Raw genomic sequence first — 18,719 nt, 5'->3', positions numbered from 1 at the left:
AAGCTGGTAGGTTCAACAAGCAATTAAGAGATTACTTAGACTAGAAGTTTTTGATCTTGCCGACCTCGATAAGCAATTTGATAACATTTGGGGTTTTAGAATTTACAAGTTTTATAAGGCGAATGTTTTAGATTTGAGTTCATCGATCTTGAGGATTTCAGGAAATGATTTATATCTGGGTTAAGGTTTTAGAATTGCAGAGTTGAATGGCTGAATTAAAATAGGATTGATCTGAGTTGAGTTATTGATATGAGAATTTTTTTAGGGGAGAATTTCTTTGGAGATGGAGGATGTTGATCTAGTTCGGTTAATAATTGTTTTTAGCTTGAGGTTACCTAGGAATTTAAATTTTAAGGTTATACTTTCTTTTGGAGTTTGAGCATCTAGTTGGTTGAATGAAGGACATTGTTATTTAACTTGAAGAGAGATTGATGGGATGTCACGTATGGTATATGATAAGATCTTGGAAGTTGAAGTTTAGACGTTAGCGATGAATGATATGATCAAGTATGTGAGTTAATAAAGCATTAGGATCCCTGGGTGCTTTGCAATGGCTTTTGGTAGATTGAAGATTTGATCAGTATGGTTTGCCCTGAGGTTTAATAGTGATGTGCTATTGAAGGAACTAGTTGTGTTAATACTAGCTTATTGGAGTAGAAATAGGTGGGCGAGTTACCAAGGAGGTTTTGTTAATGTTTTGGTGAAGTCAATGGTGGTTCGCTGTGAGTTTAGTCACCGTTAGATTAGATGATGTTTAGAATGTAGATGGTGAGCTTTCGGGTTTAGGTTGTTAGGTAGAAGTCTCAAGGCACTCTTTTTGATTCGCTAGGTTGGAATTGAGTCTTTTAAAGTATGTTTCTTATCTTAGAGGAGATGAGTGTATTTTGGGTTGAGGTTGTTTATTTTTAATTTGGGATGCTGAGGTTGGTTGATATTGGTTTTCTGTCAATGATCATGGATGTATTTTATAGAATTTGATTTTGATCAAGGCAGTAGAAATTAATTGAGGAATTTGAGTTAGAACTCGTGGTTTTGGGGGAGAGTATTTTTTTCTACCAAATTGTGATAAGAGTTTTGGTTAGTAGGAATGGAGCCACCTTGTACTCGATGGTGTTAGTTTCATGAGAACGTAAGTTTTATGCATGTGGCGAATATCAGAGTGCGCAGCAGAAGCGTGGTATTTTTGTTGTAGTCAGGAGTTCAAATTGTGCTGATTTGAAGAATTAATGGTGACTTGAATTTTGAGAAGATACTCGTGATTGGCGATTAATCATTTGGTTGTGCAAAATCTGTTACTGATGGTTAACATTGGAAGTGGCTATTAGGTTTCCAATAGTAGAATTCAATAAAGGTTTAGAAGTTGGAGCATAGGAGTTGAATGCAGTTGGTACATATTATTGTAAGGGCTTTTGATCATTGGAATTTATTGGATGTTGTATTAAGGTTCTCGAGGAAATGAGATTTTTTGGATAGCAGTCACTCTAGGAATACTGGTCGTGATGTGTCATTGGGGGACTAAAATGAGTATGTTGGGATGAAGTTGGCGAGAACAAATTGCTTGGGCATAAGATAATTCAAGAAATGAAGGATCAAGTTCAGTTTATCAGGAAGAAGATGGCTGAAGCGCAAAGTCGCCAGAAAAGTTACGCAGATACAAGAAGAAGAGACTTATCCTTTGAAGTAGGTGATTGGGTTTATCTTAAAGTCTCTCCTATGAAAGGCGTTAAGCGCTTTGGTAAGAAAGGAAAGCTTAGTCCAAGATATGTTGGCCATTTTCAGATCGTAGAGAAGGTTGGGTTTGTTGCTTATAGAGTGGCCTTGCCAGACTATTTTGGCGGTATGTTCTTAGTCTGCTCTTAGTTGAATCTTATTCCTGTCTTAGTCTTAATATTGACCTTGCCAATTTCGAGGACGAAATTTTTTTTAAGGGGGGGAGGATGTAACACCCCGCATTTTAGTGCATTTTTACTAAAGGATTATTTTTATTTATTTAAATTTTATTCTCGTATTTTAAAATTGGTTGGATTTTTAATGAGTTTATTTCTATGATTTTAATTTGGTGAAAATTATTTTTATGTGCTTTCTTAATATTTATTTATTGTTATGCATTTAAATTGCTTTTAATATTTATTTAATTACTGTGGGATTTAATTATTTCAATTTGACTTTACCATTACGTTTAAATTATTTTATTTAACTTGAGGTTTTGAAATCGTTTCCGTTGGATCATTTTTGTGACCCAAGTTATGAGGATTGGACCTCATTTCTTTTCCCTCTATTTTTTCTTTTCCTTTTCTTTTTCTTTTCTTCTTTTCTTTTTTTTCTTTTTCTTTTTCTTCTCCCTGGCTTTCTCCCCGTGCGCACGATTTCTCTCTCCTTCTCTCTCTCCCCGCGTCCGTTTCTTCCCCACCAGCTGCGCCGCCGTCCGTCGGCGGTGGTCGACACCGCCCAGCCCATTAGACTCCCCAGCCGCCGGCGACCTCACCCCACCAATATCACCGCCGTTCGTGCCGCCGTTAGCCCCCACGAAGCCCACGAAACCCACGAAGCCGCGGCACACTTTCCGCCATTGCGCCGCCGTCGCACCGCCATTGGCCACCATCTTACTACCACTTCATCCCCGGCCTCTTGGCAACCCATTGGACCCAACCCCAGCTCCGATCCGTCACCAGTGAAGCCCCACCAAGTCCATCTCCGATTTGCACATTTTTGGCCTAAAACCACCTCTTGCGCCGCCACCCACGGCAAACCACTACCACCACTAGCTTCACCGACCTCCCTAGGCCCTACCCTATCAATCTTGGGTCTTCGTTTGTCCTCGTTGAAAAGTTGGTATTTGTGACCCACGGCCACAGTGTATTTTACACTGTGGTGTTGCTCAAACGTCGCATTTTTCAACTTCGTGATCCTCGGAAAATTATTATATTGCACTGTAAGTATTTCTCCAAAGAACTTTCGTAATTTAAATGTATTTTTGCACTAACCCATTTCACTGTATTTTTGGCATGCCGGACTGAGTCCGAGGAGTTCGGGGGTCGGATGGATTTGTGATTGGAGTTGTTTGGTTGATTTGGTTGAATTGGATATTGGTTGTTGATGGGTTGGTTGGTAATTGTTGGTTTGGACATTGTGTTGGTACATGTGCATTTCATTATTTCATGCATGATCATGTTTGTAAAAGAAAACTGGGTTTTCGTGTATTGCATTCATGTTCATGTGATTTGAAAAGCTATGATTTTATGTGATAATATTTTTGGTGCGTGTGTATCACGACCCCAAGCCGAGATGGGGCATTAACTCGGTGGAGCTCCTCTAGTTACTCGGGAGCGGAATATACTGAGTAACGTCCCCTAGATTGTCGCCGGGCGACAATGGGATCGGACGAGATGGTCTCGTGCCAACTCCGTGGTCTTTCTGCTGGCGGGGACTAGAGGATGTCTGGCCACGTACGCGCTGGGCGCGGAACTGAGCACCGCTGCGAAGCCAGGACGTGCGGATGGTCCATAGGGAGGCCATGGTGCATATGGAAATAATGCATGGTGCATTTGGAATTAATGCACTATTTTCTGGGAAAATAGTGCTAGTTGATTTTTGGGTAAATCATTTTCTGGGAAAATATTTTACGGATAATTTGGACCAAAATGGGATTTTGGTGTGTGTTGGAAAATTATCATTTTCGGGGAAAATGATGTTTTGTGGAAAATGCATATATTTCATGTGCATGCATGTTAGTTGCATTTAGTGCATTTTTTATTACGTTGTTGTTTGGGTTATACTTACCTGCGATACCATTTTGTGATAACGTAGATTTTGATGCTCAGGAGGAGGAGGGCGAGCCTGAGGAGACGGCTCTGCCTGAGGAGTGATCTGGGATCACTCGTTTGTATATCTGGAACTATTGTAAATTATTTTATGGATGACTGTATAACTGCTATTTAAATCTTTACTGATGTTTGATTGTAAAAAAATTCTGGTACTTAGTTGACTATCCCCTGCGTTATTTTATTTGTACACTGTTGCATGTACACACACTGGCACTTCGTTGGGATGTGTGACCGTGTTGTCACCATCCTGGCGTCTCGATCCCTTTGTATTTATATAAGGGGGATTGGGGGCGCCACAACAATTGCTCTGATACCACTTGTTGGGAAAATCACATCGCAGAATAAAATAAGCACACCCATGCACACAGTAACACCATGGAATTCGGCAATTGCCTACATCTACTGAAAGGAGTTTCACTATTAAATAGTGGAACACAAAAAATATTACAAAGGAGGAGAATCATACTCCACTCAACTCAACTCAACTCTATTCTTTTCTCTTAGAGCTCTCTTGGCTCTCTCTCTTTTCTCTTCGTCTTGGTGTGATTTGAGGCTCCGCAATGAGCCTCAATTTATAGGCTGATCACACTAGGACTGTTCACCAGCCCGGCCTGGAAATGACATTTCCAACTCGACTCAAAACGAGACTGTTCCGTTTGGCCGATTAATCGTTTTGCCGTTTACCCAACTCGATAGCAGTTTCCGAAAAAAATGGGAATTTTGACCCAATCCGGGAGTTTTTTTTGTTTTTTTTTAATCCATATGTATTCTAGAAAAATTTGATATTCATCAAGTTATTTGTTCTGTTTTCTCTTTTGAAAGAGGCGTGATGGTTTCTTTTGTTCCTTTTTTGGGTTTTAATTTATCCGGCATAGTCTTAAAGACTTGATTTGGATCAAACCGGGACATTGAATGCACCTACCGAGTTCCTCACCTACCAAATTGCTCGATCTCCAATAATTAAGCCTACGTTTGTGAGTGTTCACACAGGCCAGTGAGCCTATATATATGTATAGTCTCCTCCTTAACATTGCTCGATCTCCATTATTGTCTGTGTTCGCTTGGCTACCAAGCTACGGCCCGCAGGTATGTACCTTTCTGATGATCTCTCTACCAAAGTGTTTTTTTGAAACTTCGAGGCTGTCTGTTTGTTTTTCTTGAACTGGGCAATGCTTTCCGAGTACTGTTCCCGCATGAATTTTTGGTTTCTTTTCTTTCGTGTGACGATGATTTCAATAATCATGTGAGCATTTTTTCCATAAAGAAAAAGGATGCATATTTTATACATAGCTCCTAGCTTTTACCTGATCAGGAATCCTTGCACTCGTGGCCCTAATATTCTTTTCTTTATAATCATGACTTGCTCCAGCTCGATCGATCGACTTCTAATTTCCACGCTCGCCCAGATACCCACCTGCAGGTTATACCTCTCCTCTCTATCCCATGAACTTATTTCTGGTTCTGTTTTTCTGTTTGATTGCATTTAATATCTTTTTCCAAAGGAACGGTTGATGTATGCATGAATATTATATTAGGACATTTTGTATTTATTTTTACTTCATTATTTCACTTTAGCCTATTTTCCTATAAATATTAAAGAGGTTCTTTTACTGTACGTAACATTTACTCAGAAATGATAGAAGTTTCTTTAAAATTTTATTTTTACCCATTTTACATGGTGTTTGAACAAAAATCTTGAGTTCGAGTCAAAGGGTTTTCGTGATCAGGAACGTCAAGATGCAAGTAATTAACATCTCAGTCAATTTCTCAAAGTACTATATATATATATATATATATTCTTGTTTAATAACTTTTCATCTTTAATACTTGCAATTGAAATATATTTGTTTTAGTACGTAAGTACGTTTAATTAGTTTGATGTTGATTGATCTTTTGTCCCAAGTTACTGTTTCCTTTGAATAAATTAATTAACGTATTGATTCTAAGAATTATCTCATCTCATCATTATAATTTTTATAAATTTTTATATAAAATATAATAAATAATTCAATTTTTTCAAATCTCAAAATAATAATAATATTAAAAAAAATATTCTAACAATATTTTATTTAACTTTCAACTTTTATATAAAACAATCCCATCTCATCTTGCTATCTAAATCTCACCTTACGGTTTTGACTTAGTACTATACATATTATAGAAATACTTAACAATACTCCTCCCTTTACGGAATTCAGAAGCTTTCCCTGTACTCACTTGAAAGTACATCAGCTGGTGCAAGATTTCAATCGATCAAGCAAGTTCTAAGAATTAAGCAATTTAATGGAAGCCCTGATCTTCTTGATGATGGAGATGATCTAGGGTTTTTGCACTGTTTATTTACAAACTAGCCTTGAAAACCAATTAAGATCGATCAACCATGATGATGAGGTCTGAAACAGCAACGGATTCATACCCATACTGTGAATATTGTGTCAATTATTTTTACCATCTCTCTATATTACTCTAACATATGTATATGCAGCATATTAAAAGGTGGGACACGTGGTGATAAGCAGTGGCACTTATTTGATATGCAGTGGAGAGGACATGTGCTACACACGTAAGCAACCTTTGGCTTTCTAATTCTATGAATAAGAGCTGCTGGATCAAAGACACGTGCCGCAATCCCTTGAGCATGTATATGTATGCCTTTTAGCCGTGTTAGGGTTACGGGTTCTTACATTTGGGCATTTTGGTTTTCTACCGTTTCGAGAGAGCTTTGTACAGAATTGAGTGATAAGCTAGGGTTTATTGAGGGATAGATGAAAGCTATGTTGTGGCTTGTATCTGGCTCAGTATTAGCTTGATCTTGTGTATATACATTGGCTTTTGAAGATTGCTTAATAAAGAATGATATATGAGACTGTTCCTGCCGTAAATGTAGGCCATTAGGGCCGAACCATGTAATCTCTGTTTGTATTTCATATTCTTTATTCTTTTATTATTTCTTGTTGATTTTCTGTTTTGTTCTTGTTGTTCTTGATATTTTATCTTCAATACTTGTGATTGTTGATGTAGATTTCGAGGTATTAAGTCCTTTAGTCTATAAGGGACTCTGGTTGTGATTCTCATAATTGGTATCAAGAGCTTAGGTTCAATGGGGACTACGAAATTTGATGTTGAGAAATTTACAGGGTTAAATGACTTCGGATTATGGAGAATAAAGATGAGAGTTCTGTTAGTCTAACAGGGCTTACAGGATGCTCTCACTTGTGAAAAAAGGGGCTCTTCCTCGAAAGAGGAAGGAAATGGGGAAGTCCATAAAGACATCCTTCAAAAGGCCCACAATGTTCTTATTTTGTCTTTAAGAGATAAAGTGTTGAGGGAAATAGCAAGTGAGGAAATTGCTGCTGGTATTTGGGTAAAGCTAGGACACCTCTGTATGACAAAATCTCTAGCTAATAGACTTTGCAAGAAAATTAGGTTATATACTCTTAAGATGACTCCTGGAACCCAAATAGGGGAACATCTGGACACTTTTAACAAAATTATATTAGACCTAGCTAATATAGATATTAAGGTGGAGGATGAGGATCAAGCAATACTCTTGCTGAGTTCTTTGGAATCATCATACCAGAGCCTTAAGGAGACCATAATGCATGGTAGAGATACTTTATCTCTAGATGAAGTGCAGTCTGTGCTTCATGCTAGGGAATTACAAAACCAAGAAGACACTAAACTAGAACATGGTGAGGGCTTGTCTGTTAGGGGAAGACCAGAAAAGAGAGGCAAAAAAAATAAATTAGATTTTAAGAAATGAAGGTCTAAGTCTAAAGGAAAACAGCTAAAGTGTTTTCTATATCACAAAGAATGACATTTCAAGAGAGATTGTCCTGACAGAAAAACTCAGGTAGGAAATAAAAACAAAGAGGAAGGGGATGTGGCAGTGGTGTTAGATGGGTATGATAGTGCCTAGGTATTAAATGTATCTGAGGTAGGGTCTGGAAATGAGTGGATTTTAGATTCTGGTTGCTTTTTCCATATGTGTCCCAATAGGGACTAGTTTGAAACTTTTTCAAAATTAGATGGTGGACATGTACTCCTAGGGAATAATAAATCCTGTAAGATCATGGGAATTGGGTGTATAAGACTAAAATTACATGATGGGTTAGAGAGACTTTTGAGGGAAGTCAGATTTATACCTGACTTAAAGAGAAATTTGATTTCTCTTGGCACACTTGATAATTCAGGTTATTCTTTTAAGTCTAAAGCAGGGATCCTTAAAGTTACAAAAGGTTCACTCACAATTATGAAAGGGGTAATTAAAAATGGCCTTTATACTCTAGTTGGAAAAACCACTGTGGGGGAAGCATCCACTGTTCATAATGTCATTGAGAATAAATCTATGCTTTGGCACAGGAGATTAGGGCATGTCAGTCAAAGAGGACTTTTAGAATTACACAAACAAGGCTTGCTGACTGATGCTGGTCTGGACAATTTACCTTTCTGTGAAGACTGTGTCTATGGAAAGGCTAAAAGGGTTAGTTTTAAAAGGGCAACTCATATGACTACTCAGACCCTTGATTATGTACACTCTGACCTCTGGGGACCTTCTAGAGTAGCTTCTCATGGTGGAGGGAATTATTTCCTCTCCATCATTGATGACTATTCTAGGAAGGTATGGATTTACATTCTCAAACACAGGAGTGACACTTTTGAAACTTTTAAGGAATGGAAATCCTTAGTAGAGAATCAGGTAGATAGAAAATTAAAAATTCTAAGAACTGATAATGGGCTAGAGTTTTTGTCAACAGAGTTTAATACTTTCTGTCAAAAGGAGGGGATTCTAAGACACAAAACTGTGAGGGAAACTCCTCAACATAATGGTCTTGCAGAAAGGATGAATAGGACTATTCTAAAGAGAGTGAGATGTATGTTATTTAATGCTGGGTTACCTAAAACTTTCTGGGCTGAAGCTGCTGCCACAACAGTCCACTTAATTAATAGGTATCCATCTTCTGCCATAGGTTTTAAAACACCACAAGAAATGTGGACTGGAAAACCACCTAGTTATGACTATCTTAGAATTTTTGGGTGTACAGCTTATGCACACTCAAAAACTGATAAGTTAGACCCTAGGGCACTTAAGTGTATTTTTGTGGGTTACCTCGAGGGAGTCAAGGGGTATAAACTATGGTTAGATGAACCTGGCAGACATAAATGTATCATCAGCAGGGATGTGATCTTTAATGAATCCCAAATGGCTCGGGTACATAAGGTAGAGGTAGATCAAAGACCTAGTAGCACTGGGGGAAATGTACATGTTGAGGTGGAGAGGGTAAACATCTCAACAGATCCTAATACTGGGCAAAACAGTAACTCTGAGGACCCAATTTCAGAGGACTTAGATAAACCAGGTTCTGACTCTTACATTTTGGTAGGAGACAGAAAGAAGAGGGTTATAAAACCACCTCTAAGGTATGGTCAAGCTAAACTTATAGCTTTTGCTTTGACTATTGCAGATGAGGTTGTTTATCAAGAACCAAGAACCTATAAAGAGGCTATTGCTAGCAAGGATGCCACTAAGTGGATACTTGCTATGCATGATGAAATGGAGTCTCTTAATAAAAACAAAAGTTGGGAACTAGTTACCAAACCCAATGGGGTTAGGCTGGAGGAATCCAAGTGGATCTTTAAAAGAAAAGAAGGCATACTAGGGGTAGAAGGTACTAGGTTCAAGGCAAGGCTAGTGGCTAAAGGTTTCACTCAAAGAGAGGGAATAGATTTTAATGAGATATTCTCTCTTGTGGTTAAGCATAGTTCCATTAGATTGCTTTTGTCTTTCATTGCATATCATGATTTGCACTTAGAACAGCTGGATGTAAAAACTACTTTTTTACATGGAGAATTAGAAGAGGTAATTTACATGCAACCCCCTGAGGGGTTTATAAAAGACATTAACTCTAATTAAGTATGTTTGCTTAAAAAATCTTTATATGGTCTAAAACAATCTCTCAGGCAATGGTATAAGAGATTTGATACTTACATGCTTGAAAATGGTTTTAAAAGAAGCTGTTATGACAGCTGTGTTTACTATAAAGATGTTAATGGAATATTAATATATCTTTTACTGTATGTAGATGATATGTTAATGGCTTGTAAAGACCCTGATTTAATCAAACAGGCTAAGTGTATGTTGAAATCTGAGTTTGACATGAAAGAACTAGGACCAGCTAGTAGAATTTTAGGAATGGATATTATAAGAGATAGGTCAAAGGGATGTTTGTATCTATCTCTGAAAAATTATTTTTCTAAAATTCTAAAAAGGTTTGGTATGGACCAAGTTAAACCTGTAAACACACATTTGGGTCAACATTTCAAGTTGTCCACTAGTCAAGCCCCAAAAACAGAATCAGAAATATAATTTATGCAACAAATTCCCTATGCTAACATGGTGGGAAGTGTGATGTATGCAATGGTCTGTACAAGACCAGATCTTACTTTTGCTATCAGTGTTGTTAGTAGGTTTATGAGTAATCCTGGTAAGGCACACTGGCAAACTATTAAATGGTTATTAAGGTATATTTCTGGAACTATTAATTTGGGCCTGAAATATGGATCAAATGTTAAGGAAGGTTGTGAGTTAGAGGGTTTTGTAGATGCTGATTATACTGGTAATGTGGATAGTAGGAAATCTTTAACATGACATGTTTTTACTGCATATGGGGGCTATTAGTTGGAAGTCAAACTTGCAATCTATTGTGGCCTTGTCAAAAACAGAGGCTGAGTATATAGCCTTGACAGAGGCTATTAAGGAAGCCATATGGCTAAATGGTAAATCACATGAACTAGGCATTTTTAAAGGAAATATTGTTGTACATTGTGATAACCAGAGTTCTATATACTTGGCTAAAAACCAAGTATACCATGAAAGGACTAAGCATATAGATGTTAGGCTTCATTTTGTAAGGGATGTAATTGAGTCTAGGGAAGATGGAGTGGAGAAAATTCCAACCGAGGAAAATCCCTCGGACATGATGACTAAATCCCTGCCATTAGCAACGTTTAGACACTGTCTGAAGTTGATTAACATGAAATCTGTTAAAGATCCCTCCTAGAGGGACATTGCAGGAACAACCAAGATGAGATTAGGATAGAAATGATGGGTATAATATTGTCAAGGTGGAGAATTGTGAATATTGTGTCAATTATTTTTACCATCTCTCTATATTACTCTAACATATGTATATGCAGCATATTAAAAGGTGGGACACGTGGTGATAAGCAGTGGCACTTATTTGATATGCAGTGGAGAGGACATGTGCTACACACGTGAGCAACCTTTGGCTTTCTGATTCTATGAATAAGAGCCGTTGGATCAAAGACACGTGCCGCAATCCATTGAGCATGTATATATATGCCTTTTAGCCGTGTTAGGGTTACGGGTTCTTACATTTGGGCATTTTGGTTTTCTGCTTTTTCGAGAGAGCTCTGTACAGAACTGAGTGATAAGCTAGGGTTTACTGAGTGATAGATGAAAGCTATGTTGTGGCTTGTATCTGGCTCAGTATTAGCTTGATCTTGTGTATATACATTGGCTTTTGAAGATTGCTCAATAAAGAATGATCTCTGAGGCTGTTCTTGCCGTGGATGTAGGCCATTAGGACCGAACCATGTAATCTCTGTTTGTATTTCTTATTCTTTATTCTTTTATTATTTCTTGTTGATTTTCTGTTTTGTTCTTGCTATTCTTGATCTTTTATCTTCAATACTTGTGATTCTTGATTTAGATTTCGAGGTATTGGGTCATTTAGTCTATAAGGGACTCTGGTTGTGATTCTCACACATACCAACCTGAGCTTTCACATCATGCAATTGTCGTTGCATTTTTGAGTTGCCTCTTCCTTATCCCTTTCGAGACCATGAGTGCCCTTGACGATCATGACAAAGACATCGTGTGGTGGTCTATGCATGTCTGTTTGATTGGATTCTTCTATTTCTTTCTCCAGACATTGATAGGGGAACCGGGCTATTCGAATTTCAATAAGTGGTACTAAATACTAATTACTACTCTGAATCTTGTGTTAATTATTGTGTTTGCAGTACTACTTCATTCCCACAAGTGCTAAAGGAAATGTAAAATGTCTCATACATACATACGTACATACGTGTAAAAATATATAAGCCATGCATAGTTTTATCTTTAATTCAAAATCAATCCCAAGTACGTATAAGATATGCAGATCATAAAACCACAGGCGCACATATACTTTCATTAGACATACATTTTTCTAGCGAAAAATCCTACAATTACAAAGAGAGTTCAAAAAAGCTGTAAACTCATATGATATGTTGGATCTATTTTACAATAAAATTACGTAATTTTACAATTTAAAGTACTACTTTAAGATTGACATGTTAATTTGTGAATTTACTTTTGTCGGGTCTCTTTGTAGCTAAAGCTAGCTAGCATTTTTCTTCCTCCATTCACATCTAGCACGCATTGTAATTTCTTTCTTTTTATTTCTATAAAGAAATTCGAACATAGTTGTGGGTTAGAACTCGCAGCCTCATTACGCATATTTTTTGCAGGTATTTCTCCTGGCTTTTTGTTGCAGCTGTGTATCATTATCCTCGTACACAGTGGATCGTAGTATTTATGAGAATGAATCTGTCATTATTTTGACAACTTTTGCCTCTTATATTCTGTGTCTTCTCGTCTTCCACTCTATTTTTTATGGCTTTTGCTACATCTTTTCACGTACTGAGATTCGAAAGTGGCCAGACATACGGATCATTCTCCAACTTTCTGCTGTAAGTACTGTAGATATACTGATCAGTACGCTTTTGTACGTATATACCTTGATCATATATGATATATATATATATATATATATATATGATCATTTTTCCCCTGATTTTTCATGCTTTGAAGGTTGTCGGTATAGCCTGCTGTTTTTTCCTAAGTGAATGTAGAGATCATGACAGACCGCTGGAACCAAGAAACTTGAAAGACCAAGTCTGCTCATATTGGCTAACTACTACTCCGCCGGTTGAGTCTCCGAGTTACTTGCCATATTGGACAATTACGGGACAATAATATACGTTATTTATGAGGTCAGTGTGATATTGCCATATTGTGACATATATACGACCCATTTCTACGATGAGTACCTAATGTAAAATATATTTTTAGAGTGTGCAATTAAAGTGTATAAATACTCATGCATGCGCACTTTTTTAAAAAAATTAAAATTTATTATTAAAAAGATAATTTTTGTAAATGAATCTTACATTTATTTATTTATTTTAATAAAAGTACGCAAGACTTATGCACTTTAAATTTTTAAATATCATATGTCTTGTATAATTACATTTTAAACAAGTATGATTTTGACAATTTTAAATAATTTATAAAACTAATATCACCTATAATTATTTATTTTGTTTGTCCCATAATATTGTCTCTTGTTTTAAAAATGCTTTTATTTTATCAGGTTGATAAGAATAGGTCCCCCGAGGTTACAACGGACAAAATCTATCCACTGCACTTGTTATGGGCGACATTTATAGGCGTTTACATTGCTAATTATATAGCGGCGAAGTTATCAGTGTGAGTAGTATTTTGTATCTTTTTATCTGCATTCATTTTTATAAGAAATGTTCATCTTTGGACCGAACCTAGTGGAAAGTTTTGTTGGGGTGTATGTGGAGACTGATTTTAGAATTGAAAAATATGTTTGCTGAAAGTGCACTCGACAGTAAGCTTGAGCGAAGTTCGCTTGACGTGCGCTCAACACTGGACTCGAGCGAATCTCAACCCGAGAGTTCGCTCGAGTCCCACGAGACAGTGAGCTCGAGCGAGACACAAACCCTAATGTTCGCTCGACCTCCACTCGACACCCTGCTCGAGCCAATGTTGTTCGCTCGATGCGCGCTCGACACTCTGCCCCAGTGAAGAACACTAATTTTGCCAAATTAGGGTTTCCAACGTCGTTTGCTATATATTTATCATGTTTGACATATTTTGCACGATCCTTCAGCCAAATAGTTGAGAGAGAACAAATGTCAAATGAGTGCATATTGTGTGAGAGAGCAGAAAGCCATAGAGAGTATGAGTTCAGATTGAATAATTGTAATCTCCTCTGTGAATAAGATTTCTACAACTCTGTGTGCATACGCAAGTTGCCGACCACATATATTGTGTGTCGTGTGCTTGATTGTGATTGCTTTTACTTGTTTGCCATCTTTGATGCGTGTGTGTTTTACACAACATTTACACAACAACTGGTATCAAGAGCCAAGATAGAATTTGAAGGAGAGTGATGGCTAGAGATCAAATGAAAGCATTTGGGATCCAGAAGTTTGATGTAACTGATTTTGGGTACTAGAAGATGCAGATCGAGAATTATTTCTATGGGAAGAGGCTCCACCTTTCACTATTGGGAAAGAAGCCGGAGAGCTTGATGATGCTAAGTGGAACCGGAAACCATCTCTTGATATATAAGGGGATGGACCCCAAACATCTACAAAAATTAAATGCAGAGGTCCTAGGGACCAATTAGCTGAGGATTGGAAAGGAAGTTGCCGACACTTGGCAAGAGGACAAGTTGAACAAAAGAAATCTGGTTGAGAGGGGATAAACGGTAAGCAGTTGATGCACAGAATTTGAGAGACAAGCTGAAGTGTTGGATGTCCAAGACGGTGATGCCATTGAGCTATGGTAGTCTTTTCACCAATGAGAGCAGCAGGAGTGTAACACCCCGTAAATTAGTGCATTTTTAATGAAGCATTTTTATTTATTTATTCAAAATTTATTCTCTTATTTTATAATTATCGGATATTTAAATGGGTTATTTTATGATCTTTAAATTGTGGGAATTAAATTGTTATGTTTTCTTAATATTTATTTATTGTTATACATATAATTGTTCTTCTTTAAAATTAATTGATTGTGGAATTTAATTATTTTATTTTCATTGTATCATTACGTTCAAATTATTTTAATTGATTTGCTGTTTTAAAATCATTTCCGTTGGATCATTTTCGTGACTCAAGATGTGAGGATTGTACCTCATTTCTTTCCCTTCATTTTTTTCTTTTTCCCCTTTTTCTTTTCTTTCTTTTCTTTTTCCCCGGTTTTCCCCCCTATCCCGCGCGACACTCTCTCTCTCCCTCTCTCTCTCTCTCTTTCTCTCTTGCCATGCACCCGTTCTTCACCCAGCCCGCCGCCATCGCGTAGCCGTGCGCGACACCGCCCGGCTGACCAGCTCCCCCTCCCTCCGGCGACCTCACCCCCCAAATCCCAGCCCCTACCTCACCGCCGGTAGCCCGCACGCACCCCACGAAGCCGCGGCATTCATTGCGCCGTTGCGCCGCCGTCGTGCCACCTCCGGCCACCATTTCTTCACTACTTCATCCCCGACCTCCTAGCAACCCAATGGACCCAACCCCAGCTCTGATCCGTCACCGGTGAAGCCCCACCAAGCCCATTTCCGATTTGTGCATCTTTGGCCTAAAACCACCCCTTACGCCGCCACCCACGGCAAACCGCCACCACCATTGTCTTCACCGACCTCTCTAAGCCCTACCCTATCAATTTTGGGTCTTAGTTTGTCCCCGTTGAAAAGTGGGTATTTGAGACTCACGGCCACAGTGTATTTTACACTGTGTTGTTGCTGAGTCGCTACCTTTTGCAACTCCGTGATCCTCCAGAAATCATATTATAGCGCTGTAAGTATTTTCATTAAAGAACTGTCGTGATTTAAATATATTTTTGCACTAACACATATTATCTGTGAATTGGTTTGTTTTGCCGGACTGAGTCTGAGGAGTTTCGGGGGTCGGATGGATTGTGGACGGAGTTGTTGTGTGTTTGTTTGCATTGTGAATTGTGGTTGTTGGTTGTTGGTTATGGCTTGTTCATGTACATCGCATATTGCACGCGTGATCATGTTTGTAAAGAAAACTGAGTTTTCGCATGATTGCATACATGTTCATGTGTTTATTGAAAATTGGATTCTCATGTGAGTAAAAGGAAGAGAGACTGTAGGGATGGTGGTAAGCAGGGATGGTGGTAGAGTCCCGCCTGCTATTCCCGCCTACGGTGCACGCGATAGGGATGGTGGTAAGCAGGGATGGTAGTTGTGTCCCGCCTGCGATTCCCGCCTACGGTGCACGGGTAGGGATGGTGGTAAGCAGGGATGGTGGTAGAGTCCCGCCTGTGATTCCCGCCTACAGTGCTCTGTTAAGTATTCATTGTGTGTAAAGGGACGGTAGGGATGGTGGTAAGCAGGGATGGTGGTAGAGTCCCGCCTGCGATTCCCGCCTACGGTGCACGCGATAGGGATGGTGGTAAGCAAGGATGGTGGTTGTGTCCCGCCTGTGATTCCCGCCTACGGTGCACGCGGTAGGGATGGTGGTAAGCAGGGACGGTGGTAGAGTCCCGCCTGCGATTCCCGCCTACAATGTCCGTTAAATGGGCTGTTTTGTGTGAATCGTTTTCTGGGAAAATGACAAACTATATTTTTGGGCCAAAATGGGATTTTTGGCGTGTGTTGGAAATAATCATTTTTCTGGGAAAAAATGGTATTTTATGATTAAATGTATTTTGTCATATTGTTGGTTGCATTAATGTATTTTTATCCCGAGAGTTGTTTGGTTTATACTTACCTGTGGTACCATTTTATGGTATCGCAGATTTTGATGCAGATGATGATGACGAGCCTTAGCTTGGCTCCGTTGGTGAAGTGATCTGGGATTGCTCCTGTTTAGTGAGTTATGTTTTATCAAATTATATATTGCCTTTGTAATATATTTGGGATGACTGTATAACTCTTTAAAGATAAATTATGTTGAATATTTGTATTTAAAATTCTGGTACTTAGTTGACTATTATAATATCCGCTGCGAATTTTTATTGTGCACATTTGCATGTTGCACACACACTTGAGCACATTTCGTTGGGATGCGTGACCGTATTGTCATCACCCCAACGTCACGATTCTCGTTCTTTTGTATGTGGGAGTCGGGCCGTCACAGGTGGTATCAGAGCAGTTCGGCTCTGGGTAAACCCACATGTCCCTTAGGTGAAGTACCAGAAATTTTTATTTTTTTAAAGTTGTAAGTTAAATTATTTAATTTAAAGTATATTATTCTAATTGCTTTATTTATATTATTTTATCGTCACTTTGGTTGGTTATTTATTTTATTTTATGTTACTTTATTTTGTTTAACTATGTTATTTTATGGTAGGCCATTTTAGTTGTCTCTATTATTTTATTGTTGGTTTTATTCTATTTTATTTTATGTTGTATTGTCGTATTTTAATTTATTTTGCTACAGTTGTATTTTAATTTGCTTGATTTGAAGTGGGGTTAAAGGTTGTGCTATGGCAGGAAGATGGTACGACTGTGAATGCCATTGTTAGGCTTGAATATTTAGTGTAGTAGGCTTGAACTTTTATCGGCTTGGGTTGTTTTCATTATATCGCGGATTGAAGGGAACGACATGGTTTGGGTGAACTATTTGGAGTAGGACCTCAAGTTGCTGCTAAGGAGGGGAATAGTTTTAAATCGCTTAGGTTAATTGAGGTCGTAGCCTCCGTAAGAAAAAAATTATGTTGTGAGTTTATGGAGTAGGAGGTTGTAAGTTCAACGAATTTCAAGGTTAGATTTTTCAGAAGGTCATCTAAGGTTTGAGGTCCCATAGTTTTTAGGAAATAAGTTTATTGGATTTAAGGTGGTAGGTTCAACAAGCAATTAAGGGATTATTTAGATTAGAAATTTTCGATCTTGTCGACCTTGATAAGCAATTTGGTAACATTTGGAGTTTTAGAATGTCTTAGAATTAAGGTCATTGAACTTCAAGATTTCAGGAAATGATTTTTATCTGATTAAGGTTTTAGAATTGCAGAGTTGAATGGCTGAATTAAAATGGATTGATCAGAGTTGGGTTACTAAATATGAGAATTTTTCAGTAGAGAACTTCTTTGGAGATGGAAGGTAATGATCTAGTTTGGGTATTTTCTGAGGATTGAAGATATTGATCTAGTTCAGATAATGATTATTTTTAGCTCGAAGTTAGTGACAGGTTGAGGATTTAATCCGTATTAATTTGAAGGAATAATAGATGGTGCGGATGTAGGAAATGATTCTTGTTGATTTCGAGGGTATAGGCCCGGATAATAGAAATGGTAGTGATGGATCGCTTGCACGTATGGAGGATTATTGGTTCTAGCTAAGTGTGCATGAGATTGATGCGTAGTAGTGGTGAGTGTGTATGCATTTCGGAGAGTACAAGGGTCATTGTCTCATTTTTGGCTTGGAAGAAGTGTCTTAGGTTGGTGTTGAAGATGAATAAATACAATAGTATTAAATTCTATAGATTTTGGCTTAGAGTTTTTGGTGAGTCAATCGAAGTGTGTAGTCGAAGTGGGTTACTCAATGGAATGAAGGTGGGCAATAATTATTGTGATTATTTTCAGGAATTAATTGTGACTTGAGGTTACCTAGGAATTTAAATTTTGAGGCTATACTTTCCTTTGGTGGATTGATGATTAACTTTGGGAGTAGGCATTAGGTTACTGAAGGTCGAATTCAATGGAGGTTTAGAAGTTGTAGCATAGGAGTTGATTGAGGTTAGCACTGATTATTGTATGGAGTTATTAATCACTGGAATTTATTCAATTTGTATTAAGGTTCTTGTAAAAAAAATGGAGATTTTGGATAACATAGCCACCCTAAGAGTACTAGACGTAAGATGCCATTGGAAGTCTAATGTGAGTATGATAGAATTGCCTATGGAAGTATACTTGAGAGAGCATTAATTACGCTTTTGGGCGTTGGTGATGGCATGTTGTCTCATGCGTGGTCTAGTTGTATCATGTATCCTGTTTTAGCGTGATGTTTGACTCTACAAATTTCGAGGACAAAATTTTATTTTAAGGGGGGA

This window comes from Juglans microcarpa x Juglans regia, chromosome 8S (genome assembly GCF_004785595.1).
Source record: "Juglans microcarpa x Juglans regia isolate MS1-56 chromosome 8S, Jm3101_v1.0, whole genome shotgun sequence".
NCBI lineage: Eukaryota > Viridiplantae > Streptophyta > Magnoliopsida > Fagales > Juglandaceae > Juglans > Juglans microcarpa x Juglans regia.
This window is presented reverse-complemented; position numbering follows the sequence as displayed.